General features: G+C 36.9%; 1 long non-coding RNA gene across 1 annotated transcript; it reads left to right on the top strand.

The window, feature by feature from the left end:
• The first annotated feature begins 545 nt into the window (after window positions 1–545).
• On the top strand, window positions 546–25,965 carry LOC131424179 (uncharacterized). Its single transcript, XR_009226806.1, has 4 exons — window positions 546–656; window positions 11,319–11,433; window positions 11,883–12,006; window positions 22,563–25,965. It is a non-coding gene; the product is annotated as an uncharacterized LOC131424179 (long non-coding RNA).
• Window positions 25,966–27,297: the final 1,332 nt, after the last annotated feature.

Below are 27,297 nucleotides of genomic sequence, written 5' to 3'. Positions count from 1 at the left end.
ACCAGTAATTAACTGTATGAATAATTAAACAAGTAATTGTTTGAGAAAATATAACCATGTCCTAAGGTTTTACTTTAGAGTAATTTAATGGTGTTTTTTTTTGTTTGTTTGTTTTTGGTGTGGGGGTACTGGGGATTGAATCCAGGGACACTTAATCATTGAGCCACATCCCCAGCCCTTTTTTATATTTTATTTAGAGGCAGGGTCTCACAGAGTTACTTAAGGCCTCACTAAGTTGCTGAGGCTGGCTTTGAACTCGAAATCCTCCTGCCTCAGCCTCCCAAGATGCTGAGATTACAGGCATGTGCCACCACGCCAGGCTTAGTTTTATCTTTATACAGAAATTGAAAAGAAAGTGCAGAGATTTCCCAGGTAGCCTCAACCTGATTTCTTCCCTTGTTATGACTTAGATGAGCTGTCTCTAAAGTGTTAACATCTTAGACCATTTGTCATGAAGAAAAAATAATGGTATGTTAACATTAACTGAAGTCACATATCCTTTGGATTCTCAGTTCCGTGTCTTCCTGTTCTAGGATCTCATCTAGGAGACAACATGACATCCAGTCATCATGTCTCCATAGACTTCTCTTGGCGTGACAGTTTCTATGAACTTCCTTGTTCTGATGACCTTGACAGCATTGAGGACGACTTGTCAGGTATTTTTTAGAATTTTTTTTGAATTTTCCTTTTTTTTCATATTTAAACTGGGGCTGTGGGTCTGGGGGAGGCAGGTCACAGAGATGAAGAGTTGTTCTGCCATCTCTTGTCCTAATTGTCATATTAGTATTGACTGTGCTCACCTGGCTGAGTGCCTTTCAGGTTTCCTTGTGTTTCTCATATTTAGCCTGGGGCTATTGGACTGGGGAAGCTGGTCACTGACATGAAAAGCAGCTCTATCATCTCATGCCCTCAAGGTGAAATGGTAGTATTGATTGTGCTTACCTGCTTGAAGAAGGGCCTTTCAGGTTTCTTACTGTGAGGTTACTCTTTTTTTGCATGTCCACATTGTCTGTTCTTCTGGAAGAAGTCATAATGCAGAGCCCATGCTTAGGGATCAGAGAGTTAGCTCTACCTCCTTGATGACTGTGTCTCTCTCAATTATATGGAATTCTTCTGCACAAGAGGTTTCTACTCAACCTCATTTGTTTGTGTATTCAGTCATTTATATATATCAGTCATCTGGACAGTTTCCTTAAGCTGTTTATTGTTCTCTCCCCCCCCCCCCCTTTTAAAATACTACTTTGCTGCTCAATTAATCCCTACTTTAACCATTGGGAATTCTTTCCATTGGAGATCTTTCCATTATCTCCTGTTGTCCTTTAACATATTTTCTGGTTTTGTCCCAAAGTTCTTTCTGGTATTTAAATTACCCTGACTAATATATTTACTGTCTTACTCTTAGTATCAGCCATTTCTTCAAAGAGTCCTGGCTCCTTTGATTAGAGAGTGATATTAAAATCTTTCATCTGGCAGGGGCTGTGGCTCAGTGGTAGTGCACTCATCTGGCATGTGTGAGGCACTGGGTTCGATCCTCAGCACCACATAAAAATAACAAATAAAATAAAGGTCTTTTAAAAAAGTCTATAAAACATATTTCATCTTGCATCTTGATCCACACAACTGACAATGCAAAGAATTGTATATGTATTCTAATCTTTTCATATCCCCTAGTTATAACTATGTTTATGTGGAACCATCTGTGAATGTTTTAAGCAAAATGTGAGTTTATACTCATCTGCAGTCAGTGGATTCTGACCCCTTATGACATAGATCCCTCTGCCTTCACCCCTTGTTTATCATAACTTCTCACCCCATCTAGCTCCCAGTTTCTGCCATATAATTAATTCATTGTTTCATTATGAGCAATGAATTTATTATTGCTCCAGATTATGGGCTTTGACATAATAAGAAATACATATTCAGGGCTGGGGATGTGGCTGAAGTTGTAGCGCGCTCTCCTGGCATGCATGCGGCCTGGGTTCGATCCTCACCACCACATACAAACAAAGATATTGTGTCCACCGAAAACTAAAAAAGAAAAAAAAAAAAAGAAATACACATTCAGCCTCTGCACCCAGTTCCTGGTACAGGACTCCTAAAATCTTCATATTTTCTGAGTGACAGAGGTGTTAGGAGCATTTTTTGTTCTAATATTGATTGTTTTACCTGGGTTATTTGCACAGAGCTCCTATATCCTGTAGAATCTCCTGGGGGCCTAGGAGGGGCTTGTGCTTTAATAAGGACTTTTGGTGGGCTCTAGGGCAGCTTCAGGATGGAGGATGGTCATGAGAAAAACCACAGGAAGGGTGGTGCACCCCAACTCCATGTAGATGGAGACTCCTGTGCTGGGAGGCTCCTGGGCCTCATCCTGCACAACTTTCCCTCTGTAATTTGGTCTTTTCTAGAATGTCATAAAAGGTAAACCATATAGCATGTAGCCTCTTCAGCCTGGCTTTTTTTACTTAACAGTGTACCAGGTAGGATTTATCTATGTCTCTGTGTAGGGTGGCAGTTCATTCCTTTATATTCTGTGTTGGTTATGCATTCAGCTATGGGAGGACATTCTTATTTATGATCTGATCAGCATCATAGAGCTGCTATGCATAATTACATGCTAGTTTTGTTTTGACATACTTGTTCAAAGAATTTCTCTAAATGAAGATAATTTATAGGGACACTGTTGGGTCATAGATTGGACTTTTTTGCTTTGGGAAGAACTGGCACATCATCTTCCAAAGTGGCCATGCCACATGTTCTCCTAGTAATGCCTGAGACTGCTGGTATCTCACATCCTGCAGCTGTTGGTGCACTGCTGTTTCTTAGAGTTCAGCAGTTCTAATAGCTGTGCCATACTACCTCACTATCATTTTAATTTATGATTCCCTGATCATATGGGATGCTGAACATAATTTTGTATAACTATTTGCCATGTTTTACAGAGTAGGAAAAAAATTGTGTGTGTGTGTGTTTGTGTGTGTGTGTGTGTGTGTAGTGCTGGGGATTGAACCCCAGGCCTCACATAAACTAGGCAAGTGCTCTACCACTGAGCTATATCCCATCCTTTAAAAAATTTCCTAGGCTGGGCTCAAGTTTGCAATCTTCCTGCTCCAGCCTTTTGAGTAATTGGGATTGTTGGCCTGCAACAGTGCACTTTGTAAAAATTGAACTTTATAAAGTCCATGTTATTGGTTATTTTTTTTCAGTCAGTTGATATTTGGTATTGTGAGTTAAAACTCATCATCAAGGACTGGGGAAGTAGCTCAGTATTAGAAAGTTTGTATAGCATGTGTGAGGCCCTGCATTCAACCCCTCATACCAGAAACAAATATACACTACCATCACTAAATCTAAGATCACATAGATTTTCTTATTTTTTTTTTCAAATTTCTTTTAGTTTTACCACATTTTAGTTATGGACTATTATGAGTTAATTTTTGTAGGAGTTTCTGTTTTTGTCTACATTCATTTCACTCAATATGGTTTGAATAACTTGTTCAATCACCATTTCTTAAAAAACAAGGATACTGGGTTTCATTTTAGTTTGAATTTCCAAAATCATGGCCTTGAGTAATCTAGATACAGTACTGAATTTCATCCATTTCTCAGGAATGTCAGGGGGTGCCCATACACCACTGAATTGAAGTATTCTGTGCTGGGTCCTAATGACAACTAGAGGGTATGTGCCACCTTCCTGGATATGGCAGTGTCATAATACTGTTATGGTGGAGTGATAATGCTAACATGTTGTCCAAGTGCAGCCTCTAATGCTAATGTATTATCCATAGTAGTCTTTGATGCTATTGCGTCCACATGTGGCCTCTGATGCAAATATAGTATTTGTAGAGTGGACTTGAACACTAATACAACAGCTTCCATGTTAATATAATGTCCACATCATGGCCTCTAATACTAAAATAATATTCACAACATGGCATCAAAAACTAATATAATAGCTGCCCTATGGTCTCTAATCCAAATATAATATATATACTATAACATCAAAAACAAAATAGTATCTCCCTATAATCTTTAATACTAATTTGATATCCACAGTGTAGCATCTAAGGCTAATATAATAGCTGCCCTGTGTCCTTTCATGTTCTTATGGTATTCATAGCTATTGTGGTTTAGATATGAGTTGTCCTTTAAAAATCTCATATGTGAGTCAATGAGAGAAAATTTAGATGTGTAATGACTGGATCCTGAGAGCATTAACCTGCATCAGTGCACCAACCTAATGAAAGCATTAACCTAATTATCCACTGATAGGGATTAACTGGGTGGTAATTGTAGGATATAAAGATAAAGATTAGGGTATAAAGATAAGATTCTGACGGATCAAAACATGAGATGATGGGCTCTATTTTAGCTAAAATATGCAAACGTATGTTGAATAACCAGAACAGTGAATTTCTGAGGTTGTGCATCAGGACTAGGTAGTGGCACAGCTCTCTGCAACACTAAACAAGCTAATCAATCAATAGAATCCAAGCTCAGGATGCATTTGCAACCTGAGGAAAGAGAGGAAATTAAAATTGGGATGGGGGTATGAAGCTGTAGCATAATGTTCTCTAAGCTAATCAGAGGTGGGTCACAGGGGCCCTAATGACAGACACCTCCAGGTTCTCCCCTAGATGTGGTTCTGTGGGGATCCTGGAGTTGCCTCCATGTTTGTCTGTTGTTCCCCAGGAAGCTCCTATCGACAAAGATGCAGGCCTGGGTTGTTGTGCTTGCATTTTTCTGAGTTTACCACCCACATCCAGAACTTTTTAATCTCTTTCCATAGGCAGCAACTGCATTCTGAGCCTGAGTTTATCAGCTGTATTTACAGGTGTTTCTATTCAGAATTCACTTTTCCCTCTGTGAGGTGTGCAAAGGTAAAGGCAGTCCAGGGTCCAGACCAGAGTAGAGACCTGGGGGAGCTCAGAGACACCAGGGCCTCCATGGCATGCATTCATAGCAGTTATGCTATTTGTTCACCCATTGAAGCACATCCTGATTGCTTAAGGTATTGGAGCATTGTGAATAGAACTACTATATGTAATGGTGTGCTGTTATCTAGATATACATTTTTGAGGCAGTTGTCTATATTTTTAGGACCATATGGTGATACCATGTCTAACTTTGGGGAAAATGGCCAGTTTTTTTGATAGTGGTGAGCTGTTGTGTGCTGTACCAGCAATGCATAAGATTTCCTGTGGCTGCTCATCATCCTCATGGTTGATACTGCACTTAGTAAAGATCTTAGCAGCTTAGTAGTTGTGCAGTCCACCTTGGGGTCTTAGTTTGTGCTTTCCTCATGACAGGTGATACTAAGAGCCATCTCTATGCTTCTTTGCCATCTTGTATCTTTCTTGTGCATTGTCTGTTCAGATCTTTACCCATTATGTTGTGTTATTGTTGAGTGTCTTACTATGTTTTATACACAAGTTTGTTTTAGACATATACTTTCCAAAGTTTCCCCCAGTCTTTGACTTGTCTTTTTATTTCCTTAATATGATTTTTTTTTTACAGAGCAGTTTAATACAGTCCACATTATCAGGTTTTTCTTTCAAGGATTTGTTGTTGTTATTGTTTGTTTGTTTGGTAGCAGGGATTGAACCCAGGGGTGCTTAAGCACTGAGCCACATCCCCAGCTTTCATGGATTTTTTTTGGGGGGGGCTGTATTTAGAACCTCATCATGAAACATGTGGTCATGCACATCTTCTAGAGTTTTACAGTTTCCCATTTTAAATGCAAGTCTAGAGAGTATTTTGATAGGTTCTGGTGTCCATATGTGTGGCTTCTTGAAGTGTGTCCTCTTGCAGTCAGTGCTGTCTAGTCTAGGTTTAAAAACAGTTTGTTGGGAATTTCTGGAATGCACTGAATCTTAAGGTCAGGTTTGAGATAATTTCATCTTAATTATATTGAGACCTGAACAAAGTATATCTGCATTTATTTATATTTCATTTGATTTCTTTCTAAACATTTCAAGATTTTCTGAAAGAATGATTGTACTTTAAGACTTACATGAAAGTACTTCAAATTTGGGGTCTCTATTTGAAATATTAATGTTTTAAAATTTTTCTTATTCCAGTTTATAAATTTCACTCTTTCCTCTACATGATTGTTGAAATCAATGAAATTTTGTCTATGGGCCATGTATTTTGCTGCTTGCTATCTCCATTCATTCTGATCAAGACATAGGATGGTAGGCTCTTTTTCTTTTTGATTTCCAAAATCATGACCTGGAATATTCAGAAGTATGAATTTTAGAGCTTCACTGTGCCTAGCACAAGGGAGTGCAGCTCTGAACAGTGAACACCCAGCATCCTGCCCTGTCTACAGTGGCCAGCAGGGGGCCACTTTCTCTGATCAATTGCTTTTGGGGGCTGGTTCTGTGCTCTAATCAAACTTCCTTCTCCTCGGGACCCACCTGAGAGATGCCACATCTAGGGACTCCTAGGGGCTCTATCTAAGGTGTAGACCAGTGTTGTTGTTGTTTTTTTTTTTTCTGGGGACACACCTAGAAAGATACCATGGCCTGGGGATGCCTGGTGGATATATCTATGGTGAGGACCAGAGCTTCCTTCTCCTTGGCACCTACCCATGGAGACTCCACTGTGGATTCAGGATGACTGAGGTCCATGTGAGGAAAACATTAGGAAGAAGCTCCCTGTGCACTGAGAAGTAAGTTCTGCCATGTTCTTTACTTTCTCAGGTAATATTTTAGCAGAACTTATTTTACAACAGTATTTCTTTTTTTTTTTAAATATTTACTTTTTAGTTTTTGGTGGGCACAACATCTTTATTTATTTTTATGTGGTGCTGAGGATCAAACCCAGCGCCCCATCGCATGCCAGGTGAGTGCACTACGGCTTGAGCCACATCCCCAGCCCCACAACCACAATAGTATTTCTTACTGAGGCTTTGGCTGCTCATTATCATGGTATGTCAATGTATTTTGTGTGGCTTGAGTGTCTAAGGACACAAATGCCTCCTCAAGGTGGTGCAGGGAGGGCCCAGTGTCTGGAGTCTCACTGGCGCCTGAGGATAAGGGCTCATGAAAATGCAGTAAGTAGCTCTCAGGAGCCTCTAGTGTGAGAGATGTAAAGATTATGATGGATTGCAGTACCCTGAATCCTGGGTAACTACAGAATCTTCATTGCAGTTACCAGAGCCTTCTGAAGTGAGGGAAGTATGGGTCAAATGACAAACTGTACTACCCATAATTCTTGGGGACCTGCAACTTGCTGAGATCTCTGCAGAGAGGGCTGAATTGACAAAATATCAAACTATGCTACCAATTACTTTTGGGTGCCTGCTCTACCCAACAGCCTCTGGGAGTGAGAATTGCAAGGGCAGAATACTAGACTTCAATGCTCAGAACTTCTGGGGATGCCTATATACCCCGACCCTGTAAGTCCCAGAAGTTTCTGTGGTGACAGTTGTATTGTTAGAGCACACTACCTAGAATCTCTAGGGTACCAGGGAAAGCATGGGGTCTTCAGCTCCTGTGATCCTCAGCAGGACTGTGCAGGCCAAACACTAGACTGCATTATCCAGAATCGTCAGGGACTGCAGCTCCCAGAATCCTCTGTGGTGAGTGGGCAAACTATTGAACTGCATTACTCACAATCCTAAGGGGGAATTTGAGTTTCAGAATTTTCTGCAGTGAGTAGGAAAAACACAGGACTATATTACCCACAAATCTCGGTGCCAGCAGCTCTCAGGATCCTCTGTTGTGAGGACTGTTGGACTGAGAGCTTAACTACAATATCCAGACCTTGGTGAGGTGTGTTTCCCAGGTGAGTATGCAGCCTGCAACTCCCAGAGGCCTCCCAAGTGAGAGCTGTGCATTATGCAGGTCAGACTATAATACCTACAATTCCTGGGGACACACTGGTGAATGTGCTGCCTGCAATTCCGGGAGGCTTCCACAGTGAGGTCTTCAGTACCAAGGCAAGCATGTGGCCTTCAGTTCTCATGGCCCTTGCAGTAGGGGCATGTAGGCAAAACACTGGACTACCTTATCCAGAATCCTCAGGGGGGATCACAGTTCCCAGGATCTGCAATAATGAGGACTGCAGGGTAGGGAGCTGAACTACACTACCTAGAATTCTTGGAGATGCCCATGTCCATGTGGCCTGGAACTCTCAGAGGCTTCCACAGTGAGAGTTATGGAGGCAGAAGGCAAGACTGTGCTACCCAGAATCCCTGGGGGCCTGCAGCTCCCAGATTCTACCTTTTGAGTACTGCCGGGGCAAGCTTTGTATTGCACTACACAGACTTCCAGGGGTGTCTAGGCAGGCTTGTGCTACACAGATCCCAGAGCTTTGATGGTGAAGTCCACTTAGGTAGGATGGACTGCACAACCCAGAATAATCAATGGCCTACAGATCTCAGAGACCTCTGCAGTCAGGGCTGACTGAGTAGAACTGACTACAATACTCAGAATTCCTGGATGATCCAAGCTCTAAGTAGTCACTGTACAGTTGAACATAGCACCAGGCTATAATACCCATGATCCTTGGGGGCTTACAGCTCCCAGAATCCACTGTAGTGATGCTGCATGGGCAGAACATCAGACTACACTGTCCAGAATCCCTAGGGATGCCTGAATGACTTTGTAGCCTGCAATTTCTAGAGAGTTCTGCAGGGGAGTGGGGGGGGCTGCATTGTAGAAGGCTGGTTTATACTGCCCAGAATCCTGGGTGGGTGTATGAGGGTGAATGTGCTACTTGAAGTCTCTATAGGCTTCTGGAGTGAGGGCTGAATGGGCAGAATGCGAGACTACACTGTTCAGAATCACTAGGGGTGCCTGAGTAGCCTGCAGCTCACAGAGACCTCTGCAGCTGGGCTGCATTGTAGAATATGAAACTGCACTACCCAGAATCCTGGCACTATGAGGGTAAATGTGCTACTTGCAACCCCTAGGCTTCTGGGGTGAGGGCTGCATGGGTAGAACATCAGAGTCCACTGCCAGGGTCCTCCAGGGTTCCTGGACCAGCACATGGCAAACAGCTTCCATGGTCCTGAAGGGCAAAGACAGTGTGGGTAGAGCACCAGACTACACTGTCCAGAATCCCTGAGAAGCCCATCTGTGTAGCTTGCAGTTCCCAGAGGCATCCATGGTGAGAGCTGTATAGGCAGGACAGACTGAATGACCTAGAATGCTCCCAGAGGCTACTGGGAATTTGGCCTGAGCTCAGGTTCTTCTACCCTCCTACAGTGGTCATCCTGGGCTGGGAATTAACAGATTTTCTTAAAATCCCTGATTCTAAAATGGGGCAGACCCTGGCTAAGTCACGGTCTCAAAGACTACATGTCCCAGAAGCCTTTGAGGTGGTCTCTGCCCTTGGGCACCTGAGTGAGGGTCTAGACTCCCTGTGGAAGCCTCCCTCTGTGCCTCTGCCCACCTGTCTCAGGCTGCTGCAGCCCTTGGCCTGGTGGAGTGCAGGGAGGGGGTCTCCTGGACTCCATTTCTCCTCTCCTGAGATTCCACTACTCATGGTGCCACAGCCAGACCTAGTTACAGCAGTGGGAACAGATTTTATTCAGTAACAGCTGAGGGTGGAAGAAGGCACTGACATTCACCAGGGAGCTGGGAGAGGCCCCGCCTCTGAGCTGTGAGCAGGTTGGGGCTGGAGCACCTGCACGTGGACAAAGGGGCGTGGTCAAGAAGGGGCAGGGCCTTGCCGCCATCTTTAATGCTGCCTCCCTGAGAGTGAGGAGAGCTGGCTTCCCACTCAGGACCAACCCGGGAGAGCCCCAGTTCCCTGGAGTGTTGGGTCACTCCACAGAGAGGGGCAGAGCTCCCTTCTCAGAGCAGATTGAGAGAGAGACACCCAGGTTGGGGACCCTCGTGGGTCATGCCTCCAGGGACTCCCGGAGCTTCCTTCTCCTCAGAGAAGCCTCAGCGGACTCTTGGCTTAGAGACTTCGTGAGTCATGGCTCTAGGAATGCCTGGGGTTTCTTTGTCCTCAGAGCATCCTAAGGGGGACAGCTGTCTTGGGGATCCTCGTGTTTCTAGGGTTTCCTGAGGGAGATACCAGGGTTGGGAACCCTCACAGGTCATGTCTCTAAGTAGGCCTGGGGTTCCCTTCTCCTCAGAGCGGTCTGGAGGAGACGCCAGTGTGGGGACTCTCTTGGGTCACGTCTCTATTGACGCCCGGGGTTCCTTTCTCTTCAGAGCAGCCTGAGGGAGATGCCTGGTGTGGGGCAGCTCTATTTTGTATTATAGAGACAGGGTTTCACTGAGTTGCTTTGTGCCTTGCTTTTGTTGAGACTGGTTTTGAACTCAAGATCCTTCTGCCTCAGCCTTCTGAACCCCTTAGGTTTAAATATATTACTTCTAACAAAGCCAGAATTTATTAAAAATACATCCCCTGTATTTTTAATAATGAACCACATTTTTTTCTTTAATCTTTGCTTAGTTTTGTCCAATTTTTTTTTTTAGTTGTAGAAGGGCACAATACATTTATTTTATTTATTTTTATGTGGTGCTGAGGATCAAACCCAGTGCCTCACACATGCTAGGCAGGCACTCTACCACTGAGCTACCACTGCCACACATTTTTATTTTGGTGGAGAGTTTAATTAGCAAAAAGCCACCCCTCCAGGACCCTCTTGCTAAGGCCTCCCCCTCCAGACCCTGCCTCTTCTCCAGACCCCACCCATATTCTTTGGCCCTGCCTGTCCTCCTGAATCACCTTCCCCCTCCTTCCTACCCTGCCTCTCTACATCCTACTCATGTTCTAGGGCCTGTCCCTCCCTCAGGTCTCACCCATCTGCCAGGCCCTGCCCCCTTGTGGCTCATTATCCCTCTCCTTCAGACCCTGTTTCTCCTCCAGATTTTTCCCTTCTTCCTGTCCTGCCCCTCCTCCAGACCTCACCCTCCTCCTCTTTTTAATTTTTTTTAATTGCACGTGGACACAATGCCTTTATTTTGTTTATTTATTTTTATGTGGTGCTAATGTTTAAACCCAGTGCCTCACACATGCTAGGCAAGCCCTCTACCACGGAGCCATAACTCCAGCCCAATCCTCTTCCTCTTTAAGACCCTGCCTCTTCTCCAGACCCCACCTATCTTCCAGGCCCCCTTCTCCTCCTGACATTCCCTCCACCTCCTCCAGACTCTGTTCCTGCTAGTCTGGGATGAGCAGCTCCCTGGCTGCTGTGCTAATTGGCAGTATATTTGTAATGGTGCACAAATAACGTCCGTTGTGTAAACACTGACATCCTACATTGGATGAATTATCTTGACTGAATCAGAATGCGATATAACATAAAATAACTTTAGAAATGTCACCTTTCTCATTTTTAATTTTCTCTGTAGATCATGAACATTTGAAATAAAATCAGAATTTGTTAAAGGGCAGATGACAGTCAGCCTTGAGCCCTGATGATCCCAGGATCCCATCCAGTGGGGGAACTCTAAGTACCAGTCCAAGGTTTTGTATGCTAATTGATTCATTTTCTTATTTCAGAGTTATTTTGTAATGTAATTCCCCATGGCCTCCAGGTCTCCAGTTCTGTGCAGTAGGTGTTTCTAATTCAATTTTTGATTAATATTCTTTCAGTTTTCTATAGAAATTTTAAAATATTTTTTTTTAAGTTGTCAGTGGATCTTTTTATTTTATTTATTTATTTTGTTTATTTATATGTGGTGCTGAGGATTAAACCGAGGACACATGCCAGGCAAATGCTCTGCCTTTGCACCACATTCTAGCCCTTTATAGAATTTTTAATTCTGTGGACTTCTATTTTTTTATAAGGAATATTTTAAAAATTACTTTTAGCTTACTTTGTTTTTGATTGAGAGAATTTGCTTGCTTGAGAGAATTGTATTGTTTGGAAATGCTCATAATCAAATGATTTTAATTAATTTCCACTTATTAAGGTATCTTTGGAGACTGGATGTGCAGCTCAGTAGCAGAGCATTTGCCTGGCATGTGGGAGGCCATAGAGTCCATCCCAGTACCACACACACAGAAGATGTTTTTGACAGGACTCAAGCATGAGAGGTATGCTTTTAAAAGATCATGTATTGGGGCTGGGGTTGTGGCTCAGTGGTAGAGCACTCACCTAGAACATGCGAGGACCTGGGTTCGATCCTCAGCACCACATAAAAATAAGTAAATAAAACAAAGGTATTGTGTCCAACTACAACTAAAAATAAAGATTTTTTTTTTTTAAAAAGGTCATGTATTTCCACATACATACATATACCACAGTGCGTCTTCCAAATTCATATGAAATTATTCTAAGAAAATTTCAAATCAATTTTAAAAGAGAAGAGGGATGATATTTTTAATGTCAACTATTGATATTTCATGATATTTAAAACCACTATAGATGAAATTTTCTGAGATGCAAATCATTACAAAATGTAAGAGACAAGTCAGTAGCTGCTTTTTTGCAATTCAGATACATTTACTAAAAATAAGCTTTTTTTATAAAAAGATATTTTTCTTCTTTAAAATTTAGAAAGCATGTCCATATGTCCTATTAAAGTTCTACATTCATCAGAAAGTTCTCTTATTCCTTGCATACAAAGGGATGGGCCTTCTAATGAGCACGATACTTTATGTTGTTAGGAATTCTTGTGCGAGAACTCTTTGTTTTGCCTCTGTTCAAAATATCATTTAAAAATGTATCAGTTTGCTTTTGATTTCAGAAATTTGACTTTCTTTTGAAATTATGTATTTATTATTATTTAGAGTTATTACATGTGGGAAATGCCATGATTACATTTTATCCTAATGTTATCCTAATGTTGTTAATAATTTCCTAAGCTAGATTATGTTCATTTTTCTTATCAACAGTCAATAAAGCCTTTTTGTTGTTTTGATGGTATGCTTAATGTGAACATGCTTTATGATGTGACACCACTGTTCATGATGGTGTAGGTATGCAATACACTATAAAGAGAGTATTTTGATTCTGAGAGTCTCAAGTGTTTTAGGTCCAACATGTTTCCTTAAGAGGAATAATTATTCATTTTCTATTTGATTACACAAATTCTTTTTTTTTTTCCTTTTGTGTTTCTGGGGCTTCCTGCATGCTAGGAAATCTTTCTACCACTGATCTACATCCCCAGCCCCATAGATCCTTTAGTTATCATTAGCTTCATGATGAGCTAGTGACAATAAGATTACTTAGAATTTCAACTAGATTTAGACTCATGCAAGAGTTTGGGCATCCATAGCTCCCTGTGATTTCTAAAAGGTAGAGTTTCCCACAACACAGCAGCATCTAATATCACTCCTGGACTGATCTGACACCTCTGCTTCTCTTGGCTCACCACTTCCTGTAGAGGTCTAGGAGGAAATGGATGTTCTCTGACTGTTTGTCCCAGTGACAAATATTTGATTATATTGCTGCTAAAATGTATGCATAGAAATAAAATAGAGACATTTTTTATAAAGTCACTCTTTCAGGAAAGTTAAATCATGAGTTGAAATAAAATCTCCAAAATGTCATTTTTTCCTCTGTAGTGATCACGTTTTAAGAAGGAAAACCTAGAACCTAGTGACAGCATAAAAATATAATAAGTTAACATATGTTATTACTTCAACATGAAATATGTAAAAGGGGCATATACTTTGAATTTTTTTTTTAAAAATTTTTAGTTGTAGTTGGACACAATGCCTTCATTTTCATTTATTTATTTTTATGTGGTGCTGAGGCTCAAACCTAGCACCTCACACATGCTAGGTGAGTTCTCTATCACTGAGCTACAACCCCAGCCCACATACTTTGAATTTTATATAATATCTGAATTTTGGTCCTTACTACTAATATCCACAGTATAGCATCTAAAAGTAATAAAATATGTGCCCTGTGGCCTATAAATGTCATATGATAGCCATACTATAGCATCTAAAACTAATATAATGGCTGCCCTATAGCCTTTGACTTTAGTATAATATCAATACTTTGTCCTCTGAAACTAACAGAATAGCTGTCCTGTAGCCTTTTAATACTAATTTTATCCATATGTAGTATCATTATAGTCTCCATGTAGCCTTTTATTCTAATATTATATTCATACTGTAGACTCTAAAATAAATAAAATAGCTTCCTTTTTGCCTTCAAGAGTAATATGATACGCTCTATGGTACCTAGAAAATATTATAATAGCTTCCCTGTGGTCTTTAATACTAATAATATCCATGCTATAGTACTTAAGACTAATAGGTGCCTGTTGTGTTTAATATTAAAGATGTCCATACTATACCTTCCAAAAACTAATATAATAGCTGCTCTGTGACCTGTAATATTAACATAATATCCATACTGTAGCATCTAAAACTGGCATAATAGCTGCCTTGTAGCCTTTAATATTGAGATAAAAACTGTGGCCTCTGAAATTAATGTAATAGCTTCAAGTGATGTTTTAATACTGATAGTGCACACATACTATAGCACCAAAAACTGATAATACAGCAGCCTTGTAGAATTTCATAGTAATATAATAATTATAACAGAATATAAAACTTTAATATTAATAAAATATCTATACTGTTGATCTAAATCTGATGAAATGGCTGCCTGTAATCTATAATAACCATACAATATCCATACCAAAGCTTCTAAAACTAGAATAATAGTGCCCTGTGGCCTTTAATGTTAATAGGTATTCATACTACAGTATTTAAAGCTGATACAATAGCTGAATTGTGGTCTTCCATATCAATGCAATGTCAATATTATAGCATATTGAACTAATTTAGTAGCTTCCCTATGACATTTATATGCCAATATAATATCTAACCTGTTCACTTTAATACTAACATATTTGTACTGTAGCCTCTGAAACTGATATAATAGCTAATTTATCATCTAAAACTAATATAGTAGCTGCCCTGTAACTCTAAACCTATTACAATTTTTATAGTATAGCATCAAAATTAATATAATAGCTTCCCATTGGCTTTTATATTAATATGATATCTGTGCTACAGTATATCCAATACTAATAAAATAGTGGCACTGTGGCTTTAAATACCAATATGATATCCATGCTACTGCAACTCAAACTAACATAAAAATGATTTGTGTCTTTTAATCTTACTATAATATCCATATAATAGCATATATTCCATAATAGATGATTTCTGGCTTTAAATATTAATATTATATCCATAATATAGCATCTTAAATTAATATTACATATGTCCTGTGTCCTTAGGACAAATATTATATCCATACTGTTGGATTTAAAACTAGTATAATAGATACCTTGTGGACTTTAATACTAATATGATATCCATACCGTAGCTCCTCAACTTAATATAGTAGCTGCCTGGGCCCTTTAATATGATATGTAATATGATAAACATATTGTGCTCTTTAAAACTAAAGTAATTACTGCTCTGTGGCCTTTAGTGCTAATATAATATACCCTGAAAAACTAATTTAATAGCTTCCTTGTGTCCTTTAATATTGATAGTATAGCATTCAAAACTAATATGATAGCTGCCCTCTAGACTTTAATATCATAATATTCATACTTTGACCTCTAAATTTAATACAATAGCTGTCTTGTGGCCTTTATTACTGGTTTTTTATTCATACTGTAGCATGGAAAACTGATTAAATAACTGTTCTGTGGCCTTTAATATTAATATGATTTCCATATTATAGCAAAAAAATTATATCGGAGGTCTTTATTACTAATAGATGCAAACTATAATATCTAAAACAAGTAAGTAGCTGTGCAATAGAGTTTAATACTAAGTGACATCCATGCTAAAGCATATTAAACTAATAGCTCCCCTGTAGCTTTTGATACTAATATTATAGCCTCCAAAACTGATGTAATAGATGTCCTGTGGCCTTTAATAGTAATGTTACATCATTCCTATAACCTGTGAAGCCAATTTAATAAGTTTCTTATGAAATTTAATATTCATTTAATATCCATATTATAAATATAAAACTGATAAATACGTGCTTCATATAAAACTGGTAAATAGGTCCTATAGTATTAATATGATATTGTATCACCTTAAACTAATATAATATCAGCTTTGTGTCCATTAAACTAATATGATATTTATAGGATAGTGTTAAAATCAATATACTGCCATGTTGACTTTAATGCTAACATGATATCCATACTTGAGTATCTAGTAGTACATAATTATTGACCTGAAGTGTTTAATTCTGATATGATATTCATATTGGAACATCTGAAACTGATGCAATAGTTGTACTGTGGCCTTTGATATTTATATGATATCCATCCTATAGTATCCAAAGCTAATAAAATATATTAGCTACCCTGTGGCCTTTAATATTAGTATAATATCCATACTGCAGCATTTAAAATAATAGATGCACTGTGGCCTTAATACCAAATAATTGGTTTGGATATGCTCATGTGTGAGACAATTTAAGGAAGTTTAAAGGTGAAATGATGGGTTATGAGAGCCTTAACCCAAATTAGTAATCCTCTGAAGGAATTAACTGAGTGGTAACTGCAGGCTGATAATGTGTACCTGGAGGAGGTGGGTCATTGAGGCTGTGCCTTTGGGGTACATATTTGATGAGCTGAGCTTAGGTTCTCTGCTTCCTGATCACCACTTTCCTTCACCACATTCTTCTGCCCCACCTTAAGCCCCAAAGAATAGAGTTGGCCATCTATTGGCTGAGATCTCTGAAACTGTGAGCCCCTAAATGAACTTTTCCTCCTTTAAAATTGTTCTTGTCAGGTCCTTTGGTCAAAGCAGTGAAAAAGATGACTGAAATAATAACATACATGTCATAGATCTAAAACAAATACAATAGTTGCCCTGATGCCTTTAATACTAATATGATATTAAGAGTGTAACATCTAAAACTGATATATAATAGTTTCCCTGTGACATTTAATGTTAATATAATATTCATGCCATAACATCCAAAACTAACATTATAGCCTCCCTATAGCCTTTTATACTAAAGTAATATCCATATTATAACATTTCAATCTAATATAATATCTTCCCTGTGGCCCTTAAAGCTAATGTAATACATAATATTGCATCTAAAATTGATATAATAGCTGCTCTGTATCCTTTAATATCAATAGACATCCTTATTATAGCATCTTAACTTGATATAATAGTTGCTCTTTGGTCTTAATATTTATATGATACCCATAGTAGCATCTAAAACTGATAAAATATTAGCCCTGTGGCTCTTATAGGTAATATGATACCCAAACTATAACTCCTAAAACTAATCTAATAGCTAGACTGTGGCATTTAACATTAATAATTTATCCGTATTATGCACTCTAAAACTAATAAAATAGCCTTCTTGTCATTTTAAGTGAAATATCCATATGATAGCAATAAACCTTATAATATAGCATATCCATATGATAGCATATAAACTTAACATAATAGCTGACCTCTGGCATTTAATAGTAATCTGTTGGGCTGGGGATGTGGCTCAAGTGGTAATGCACTAACCTGGCATGTGCAGGGCACTGGGCTCGATCCTCAGCACCACATATTATTTTATAAAGATGTTGTGTCCACTGAAAACTGAAAAATAAATATTAAAAATTCTCTCTCTTCTCTCTCTCTCTCTCTCTCTCTCTCCCCCCCTCTCCCTCTCTCTCTCTCCCCCTCCCCTCTCTCCTCTCTCCTCTCTCTCCTCTCTTTCTCTCTCTCTTTAAAAAAATAGTAATCTGTTATCCAAAGTATAGTACCTAAACTAATATAATTCCTTATACTAATAAGATAGTCATCACATAGCATATAAAACTAATATAATAACTGAACTTTGGAGCTTTAATATTAATGTAGTATGTATACTACAACATCTCAAAGTACTGAAAGAGCATCCTTGTGCATCCTGTGCATTTGCCATTAATATTTTATCCATACTGTGGCCTGTTAATGGGATATTATAGCTCTTTGTGGCTGTTCATATTAATATCCATTCAATAGCATCTAATGCTAATATAATAGATGCCCTATGGCCTTTAATACTAATTCAGTATCAATACTGTGATCCCTAATACTAAAATAATAATTCTCCTGTGGCCTTTTAATATTACATAAAGTTCATTTATAGCAATTATATGAATATAATTCCTGCCCTATGGCGTTTAGTACTAATATGATATCCATATCATAGCATCTATTAATGATCTAAAAGCAGTCCTCTTACCTTTGTACTGTTATGATATTCATATTATAGCATCTAAACTAATATAATTGTTCTCTTATGACCTTTAATTCCTATATATTTACCATAGCATCTAAATATAGTATAACATCTTTGTAGCTTTTAATACTAATGTAATGTTCTTACAATTACATCTAAAAGTGATATAATAGCTACCATGTGGTCTTTAATACTGATATTATATTCATGTCAGATCATTAAAAACTGATAGAGTAGCTTCCCTGTGGCTTTATTAGTAATATGACATTCTTATTACAGCATGTAAAATTGATATGATAGCTGCCTTTAATATTTATATGATATCCATTATATAGTGTCCAAAGCTGATATAATATCTGCAATGTGCATTTCATAGGTAATATGACATCCTTACTAAAGCATTTAAAAACATCATAAGCCAGGCTCAGTGGCACATGCCTGTAATCCCAGTGGTTTGGGAGGCTGAGACAGGAGAATTGTGAGTTCAAAGCCAGCCTCAGCCACTGTGAGGCATTAAGCAACTCAGTGAGACCCTGTCTCTAAACAAACTACAAAATAGGGCTGATGATGTTGCTCAGTGGTCAAGTGCCCCTGAGTTCAATCCCTGATAAATAAATAAATAAATAAGTAAATAAATAAAATATAATAGCTGCATAATGGTATTTAATACTATTATTATATCTATATTATAGTATCGAAAATGAATATTATAGCTTCTCTGTGGCCTTTTGTATTAATGTAATCATAGAATTGCATTGAAAACGGATATAATAGCAGCCCTGTGGCTTTTAATTCTACTGTGATATACATGTGGCATCTAAAACTGATATAAGAGCTGTCTTATTGCCTTTAATACTCATATAATATCCGTATTGTAGCATCTGAAAATAATTTAAAAAACTACACAGTGGTGTTTTATGCTAATATGATATCCCTAGTGTAGAATCCTTACTAAAACAATAGGTGCCTTATAGCCTCTAATACTATTATTATATTCATAGTGTGCCTTCTGAAATTGATTTAATAGCTGCTCTGTCACTTTTAATATTTCTATGATATTCATACTATTGATCTAAAAGTAATATCTATTCTGTGGCCTTTGATGTTAATATGATATCATACTATAGCATTCAAAACTAATATACTGGCAGTCCATTGTTGATTAAAATTAATATATTATTCACATTATATAATCTAAAGCTAAAGCAATTGCTGCCCTGTGGTCTTTAATACTATTATAATACCCATACTATAGCATCTAAAGCTAATATAATAGCTATACTGTGGCCTTTAATATTACTGTGATATCCTAGTATAGCATCTAAAACTAAATACAACTACCTTTTTGCCTTTAATTGATATAACATTAATATTGTAGCATCTATGTTTTTTTATTAATGTAATATTCATATTTAACATAAAAAATTAATAGCTTCCCTGAGACCTTTAATACTAATATATGTACTATAGCTTCTAAAAATAATAAAAGTAATCAAATACGTGTTCTAGTGCCCTTTATATTAATATTATGTTGATATTATACCATGTAAGCATGACATAATAGCTTCCCTATGGTCTTTAATAATAATGTGATATTCAGGGGCTGGGGTTGTAGCTCAGTAATAGACTGTTTGCCTAGCATGTGTGAGGTGCTGGATTCATTCCTCAACACCACATATAAATAAATAAATAAAGTGCATCAAAACCTAAAAATATTAAAAATAATAATAATGTGATATCCATACTATAGCATGTAAAACAAATGTAATAGCTGTCTTGTCCTTAATATACTGTCTATATTATAGATTCTAAAACTAATATTATAGGTGCCCTGTGGTCTTTAATATAAATGAACTATTCATACTATACCATATTAATATATATAATATATGTCCTATGGCCTTTAATACTAATGTGACAACCATATTTTGCATCTATTACAAATATAGTAGCTGCCACATGGCCTTTAATAGTAATATGATATCTGTAGGAGCTGGATTTATACCTCAGTGGTAGAGCATTTGCCTTGCACATGTGAGGCATTGGGTTTGATTCTCAGCACCACATAAGATAATAAAATAAAATAAAGATATTTTGTCCATCTTAAAAAAAAGAACACCTTTTAATTTGTTCAGAGTCAAATTAAATGTGTGAGTCAAACTGGAGCTTAGGAAGGTGTGATTGTTAAAACATCATGACCACTAAAGAGATGCTAAATACTTTGCCCAGAGACAATAGGAAAGAAGACTTGAGTGCATCTCAGAAATTGGCAAAACCACCCCAGTTTCAGGCTCAAAGATTTAATTTTTCTTTTTCTTTTTTTTGTACCAGAAATTGAACCCAGAGGTACTTAACCACTGAGTCACATCCTCAGCCTTTTTAAATATTTTATTTAGAGACAGGATCTCATTGAGTTGCTCAGGGCCTTGCTAAATTGCTGAGGCTGACTTTGAACTTGCAATCCTCTTGCCTCAGCCTACTAAGCTGCTGGGATTACAGTCAGGCACCATCTTGCCTTGCTCAAAGTTTTAAAAATAAAAATTCCTTTGAGAAGAGATCAGTGAGGCATCATGATTGAAGAGAGAGGCCTAAGAGGTTATTTCACCATGCTTAGCTGCCCAGGCACTCAGAGGTTGCTGTAGTCATGGTTTTAGGAGGTTTGTCTACTGCTTGAGATGGTGGCAGATCTTGGTATCAACTACATGGTGCTGGTTTTTTAAGTTTGCAAGACATTGGCATTAGGGGGTCATGGAGGCTCCCACTGTGATTTCAAAGGACAACCTGGGAGGTCGGGAAAAATGTATTAGAGTTGGAATACCATCAGGCAGCCCCTGAGAGGATGAAGAAAACTATAGTGGGGACTCCTGAGATTAAGAGATGCTAGTAACATGGATCATTTTCCAAGGAAACCCATAGGAATTGAACAAACACAAGTCAAGCTAGGCCATGTGGGCCTCTATTAACAAAGCCATAGGAGTGGAGATGCACAAGTCCTTTGGAGAGAATATCACAATGTTATTTGCCCCAAATATGCTTGATGTGGAACTACAGATCTTGTTTGCCCAGCTGGATTTTGGTCTTGTTTTGGTCCCATCTCTTCTTTCTATGTCCCTATTTATCACTTGTAGAATGGAAATGTTTAATCCATGCCATTATATATTGGATTATATAGCTTGCTTTGATTTTTATGGGGTCTCATGCTGAGTTTTCCTTAAGTTTCAGAAGAGGTTTTGGACTTAGACTTTTAGGGAATACTGGAACTGTTAAGAACATGTGGAGTCCTGGATATGAACTCAATGTATTTTGCATCATGAGATGGACATGAACTTTTGGGGGCCAAGGGCAGAATGTTATGGTTTAGATATGAAGTGTTACTCTAAAACTCGTGTGTGAGAAAAGGCAAGAAAGATTTAAAGGTGAAATTATTTGGTTATGAGAGCCTTAACCTAGTGAGTGCATTAATCCACTGATAGTGTTGAACTGGATGGTAACTGTAGGAAGGTAGTGTGTAGCTGGAGAAGGTGGGTCACTGGGGGCATTTCTTTGGAGTATATATTTGTCTCTGGTGAGCATAACTCTCTATCTGCTTCCTCTTTGCCATGTTCTGATTTGCTTCCTACCTCTATATCATTTGGTCAAGAGCTGTGGAGTTGGTCTTCTATGGACTGAGACATGGAAAATATAAGTGTCAAATAAAATTTTAATTCTCTAAAAATTGTTCTTGTCAGGAATTTTTGACACAATGGCAAAAAAGCTTACAAAAACAATACTGTACTATCTAGAAATAATATAATAGTGGCCCTTTGGCCTCTTATATCAGTAATATAGCATCTAAAATTAATAGTTACCCTGTGGCATTTAATCATATTATGATATAAATACTATAGCATCCAAAACTTAGATAATACCTGCAATGGCCTTTAATACTACTATGATATCCATAATAATGCAAGTAAAACTAATATTATAGCTTCTCTGTGGCCTCTGATATTAATGTAGTATCAATAATGTGGTCACAGGGTAGCTATTATATTACTTTTATAGATCACTGTATGGATATTAATATTAAATGTAAGGAAAATAAAGAGACATAGAGAGAAGATGCAGAGTCAGAATGACAGAATGGCAGAATGGTCAAGCTGCCAGCTTTATTTATATCAATAGGTTGCATTAGGTCATTGGCATCAGTAATATACTAATGTTTATTGTGTTATTTGGAAGGTTATAGAGTTAGCATCGTTATGCAGCTTATTCCTCAGTTACATTCTACAGTTACAATATGCAATGTTAGAAGCTTTGTGTAGCTATCAATAAAGTTTGTTGTTTACAGTTACTGTTAGATGGACAGGTCCAGGAGCATGGGAGCTTGGTGAAACATTTTTATTGTATAACAAGAGTGTTTCTTTATTCCCAGGAGCTGTGTGCCTGAGATCAAGGCCAAAGCTGATAAGACTCCAGCACAAAGCCTTCTAATACAGGACATTGCTATAGCAGGTAGGCATCCCGTGTCTTTGCACAGAAGTTTTCCTAGCATCCAGGCATTCCACATCTTTGCACAGAAACTTCCTAGCCACCAAGTATGCCACATTCATGAAGCCATCAGAGACCCCAGTCCCAAACACAGAACCCTTACAATTAAGGCCAAAGGGAAGCTGTTATATCAGTTTTACATGCTATAATGTGGACATAATATTAGTTTTAAAACTGAAGAGCTGCCTCTGACCTTTTAATACAAACATGTCATCCATACTATGAAATTATAATGGATATAATAGCTCTTTTGTGGACTGTATAACTAATATGGTATCCATATTAAGGCATCAAAAACTGACATAGTAGCTGAAATGTGTAATTTAGTGTTAATATTATATCCATACTATGGACCTAAAACTAATCACATACCTTTCCTGTGGTCTTTCATTTTAATACAATATCCATATTATAGCATCTAAAACTAATATAATAGCTGCCCTGTGGCTTTTAGAACTAATATGATATCCAAATTATAACATTTGCCAAGGACCCTTAATATTAATATGATATTGATAAACTAGCATCTAAAACTAATAAAATATTTGCCTGTGACCTTTAATACTAATATGATATTCACATATACCACCTAAAGCAATATATTAGCTTGCCTATGGCCTTAAATATTAATATAATATTCATACTGTGACATAAAAAACTATATAATAGCTACCCTGTGAATTTTTTTTAAATATTGTTTTAGTAGTTGATGGACACAATTCCTTTACTTTATTTATGTTTTTTAATGTGGTGCTGAGGATTGAACTCAGTGCCTCACATGTGCTAGGCAGGCGCTCTAAAAATGAGCCTCAACCCCAGACCAACTACCCTGTGACTTTAATAATAATATAACATCCATAACTTTTAATAATAATATAACCCATAAAACTAATATTGTAAATTCCCTGTGTATTATATTAATATAATCATTATATTATCATTATATTATTATTAATTATTATATTAATATAACATCCTTGGTATAGTATCTAAAACTGAATAGCTCTTCTATGGCCTTTAATACTAATAAAACATCCATACTATAGCTGTTAAAAGTGGCATAATAGTTTTCTTGCAGCCTTTCATAGTATACTAACATGATATCCATACTCTACCATCTAAATATAATAAAATAGCTTCCCTGGAGTCTTTAATAATAATGTAATATAGTACTACAGCATCTAAAACAAATAGAATAGCTGCCATGTGGCCTTCAATACTATCTTATTCATATTATTAGATAATACTGACAAAATAGCTGCACTGTGGATCTTTAACACAAACGTGATAGCCATATAATGGCATGTAAAACTGATACAACAGCTGTCCTGTGACCTTTAGTACTAACTTTATCCATATGATAGCTTTGAAAATCGATATATTACCTGCCTGTGGATTTAGTGTTAATATTTTATCCTTACTATGGCATCTAAAACTAATTTAATAGGTTCCCTGTGGATTTTAGTACTAATATAATATTCATATTATAGAATCTAAATCTAATACAATATCTGCCTTGTGATCTTTAATACTAATAAGATATCCATATAATAGAACCTAAAATTAATATTATAGGTGTCCTGTGGGCTTAAATACTGATATGATATTCATATTATAGCATCAAAATTGAATATAGTAACTGCCTGTGTTTTTTAATTCTAATATGATATGCATATTATTATATCAAAACCTAAGATAATGTATGCCATGAAGCTTTTATTATTAAGATATTCATATTATAGTATGTGAAATGAATAGCTGCACTGCCTCCTTTATTACTAATATAATACTCATCCTTTAGCATCTAAATCTGATATAATAATTGCCTTGTTGCCTTTATTACTAATATAATATATAATAATATCTAATTACTACTAATATAATATCCATAAAATAGTGTATAACTGTAATGTAATAGCTGCAAAGTGGCTTTTATTATTAACTCAAACTCCATTCTATAACTCCTTAAACTAGTAGCTTGTTGTGGCCATTAATATTTATAAAAGAAGTATCCTGTGGCTTCTAGTACTAATATAATAGGTAGCCTTGAATATTAATATAATATCCATATTATGAACTCAAAAACAAATATACTAGCTGCCCTGTGATCTTCAATATTAATATACAATCTGTACTATAGCATATAAAACTAATATCATGGCTGCTTTGTGGTCTTTAACTAAGATGATATCCAAACTAAAGCATTTGAAGCTTACATAATTGTTGCCCTTTGGCATTTAATATTAATAGTATATCCATAACAGAACATCTAGAACTAATATACCTTTAATACTAATACTGTATTTCCATTGGTATTAAAGATCACATTATGTATGTTATATTAATATTGAAGGCCACAGTTCAGCTATTCTATTGGTATTAAATGTGACTGGGTGGGTGTGTATATACTAATATTTATGACCTCTAATACTAACATAAAATCCAAAATATAGCATTGGAAACAGACATAATAGTTTCCCTATGGCCTTTAATACTAATATAATGTACATATCAGAATATCTGAAACTGATATAATGACTACCCTGTGCCTTTAGTATTAATATGATATTCACACTATATCATTTAAAGCTAATGTAATAGCTGCTCTGTGTTTTCCAATACTAACATGATATTCACATCATATCATCTAAAACCAACATAACCATTGCCTTGTGCCTTGAATACTAATACAATATTCATGGTATACCCAATAAAATAATGGCTACCCTTCATCCTTTAATAATAATATGATGTGAGTATACTAGCATCTAAAATTGATAATAGCTGCTCCATGGCCTTTAATATTGATATAACATCCATATTTGCCTTATGAAACTAAAATAATAGCTGTCCTTTGTTCTTTTAATACAAACACAGAATCCATACTAAAACTGATATAAATAATAGCTGCTCTGTGGCCTTTATAACTAATATGATTTCCATACTATAGTATCTAAAATTAATATAATTGCTGCTCTGAAGAATTTAAGATTAACACAATGTGCAAACTGTAGCACCTAAAACTACTTGCTGTCCTGTGTACTTTAACACCAATATGGTATCCCATATTATAGAATCAAATATTATACATTAAGTGTACTGTGATTTTAATAGTTATATATTCATACTGTATCAACTAAAGCTGATATAATATCTGCCCTGTGATGTTGAATAATTATGCAATAGTCATACTGTCCATACTAAAGTTTCTTAAACTACTATAATGGTGAGTCTCTGGCCTTTAGTACTTATAAAAACATGTACACTTTAGCATGTCAAACTGTTCTAATAGCTGCCCTGTGGCCTTTAATATTAATGTACTATCCATATTACAGCATCTAAGTCTCATAAGATAGATGAACTTTAACCTTTTGTGAAATATATATGTATATATTATATATTAACATATAATAATAATACAGTAATATATTGATATATTTATTAATATATTTTATATATTTTATATATTAATTAAAGGTTAATATAACATTAACTTTTTAATGTGATATATATATATATATATTTCAATCTCTGAAACAAATGTAATACCTTCTCTGAGTCCTTTATTACTAATATCCACAGTGTAGCATCTGACATCTGATATATTAGTTGCACTATGGCCATTAATATTAATATGATATCCATGCTACAGCATCAAAAGTTTAAAAAATGTTGACTTTTGGCCTTTAATACTAACATAATATGTACACTATAGCATCTTAAACTACTATGAGAGCCATCATGTTGCCTTTACTACTTTATCCATAATCTGGCTTCTAAAACTGATGTAATAGCTGCCCTATTCCTTTAGTATTAATGTAACATCTTTCCTACATCAAAACTTGAAGAATAGCCACCCTGAAATTTCAGTATTACTATAATGTCCATACTATTGCATCTAAAACTAATACAATATCTGCCCTGTGTACTGTGTACTGTAGCATCTAAAACCGATGTAACAGTTGTCCAATTGCCTTTGGTATTAATATAATATTCACACTAATGCATCTACAACAAATTTAGTAGCTGTCCTGTCTTTTAATAATATTATATTCATAGTATAGTATCAGAACTGATATTATAGTTGCTCTATGGCCTTTCATATTAATGTGATAATCATACTCTTGCATTGAAAACTGATACCATAACTATCCTCTAGCTTTTAATTTAATGTGATATATATCATTTAAAATAATATATATCACACTGCTATTCTTCCTTATACACTGCTCTTCGCGTGCACGACATTACCTCACAAGAATGCTACGGTCATCCAGCTGCATATCTTGAGTACCTCCAACAAGGTGAGTGCAGGTTTCTAATTTGTGGGTTAGGGTTAGGGGTAGGGTTAGGGTTAGGGTTAGGGTTAGGGTTAGGGTTAGGGTTAGGGTTAGGGTTAGGGTTAGGGTTAGGGTTAGGGTTAGGGTTAGGGTTAGGGTTAGGGTTAGGGTTAGGGTTAGGGTTAGGGTTAGGGTTAGGGTTAGGGTTAGGGTTAGGGTTAGGGTTAGGGTTAGGGTTAGGGTTAGGGTTAGGGTTAGGGTTAGGGTTAGGGTTAGGGTTAGGGTTAGGGTTAGGGTTAGGGTTAGGGTTAGGGTTAGGGTTAGGGTTAGGGTTAGGGT

Source organism: Marmota monax, unplaced genomic scaffold (genome assembly GCF_021218885.2).
Source record: "Marmota monax isolate L192 unplaced genomic scaffold, Marmota_monax_Labrador192_F-V1.1 WCK01_AAM20220418_F8-fsc00038, whole genome shotgun sequence".
In the NCBI taxonomy this organism is placed as follows: domain Eukaryota; kingdom Metazoa; phylum Chordata; class Mammalia; order Rodentia; family Sciuridae; genus Marmota; species Marmota monax.
Note: the sequence above shows the minus strand (reverse complement) of the source record. Positions and strands in the feature narration are given on the sequence as shown.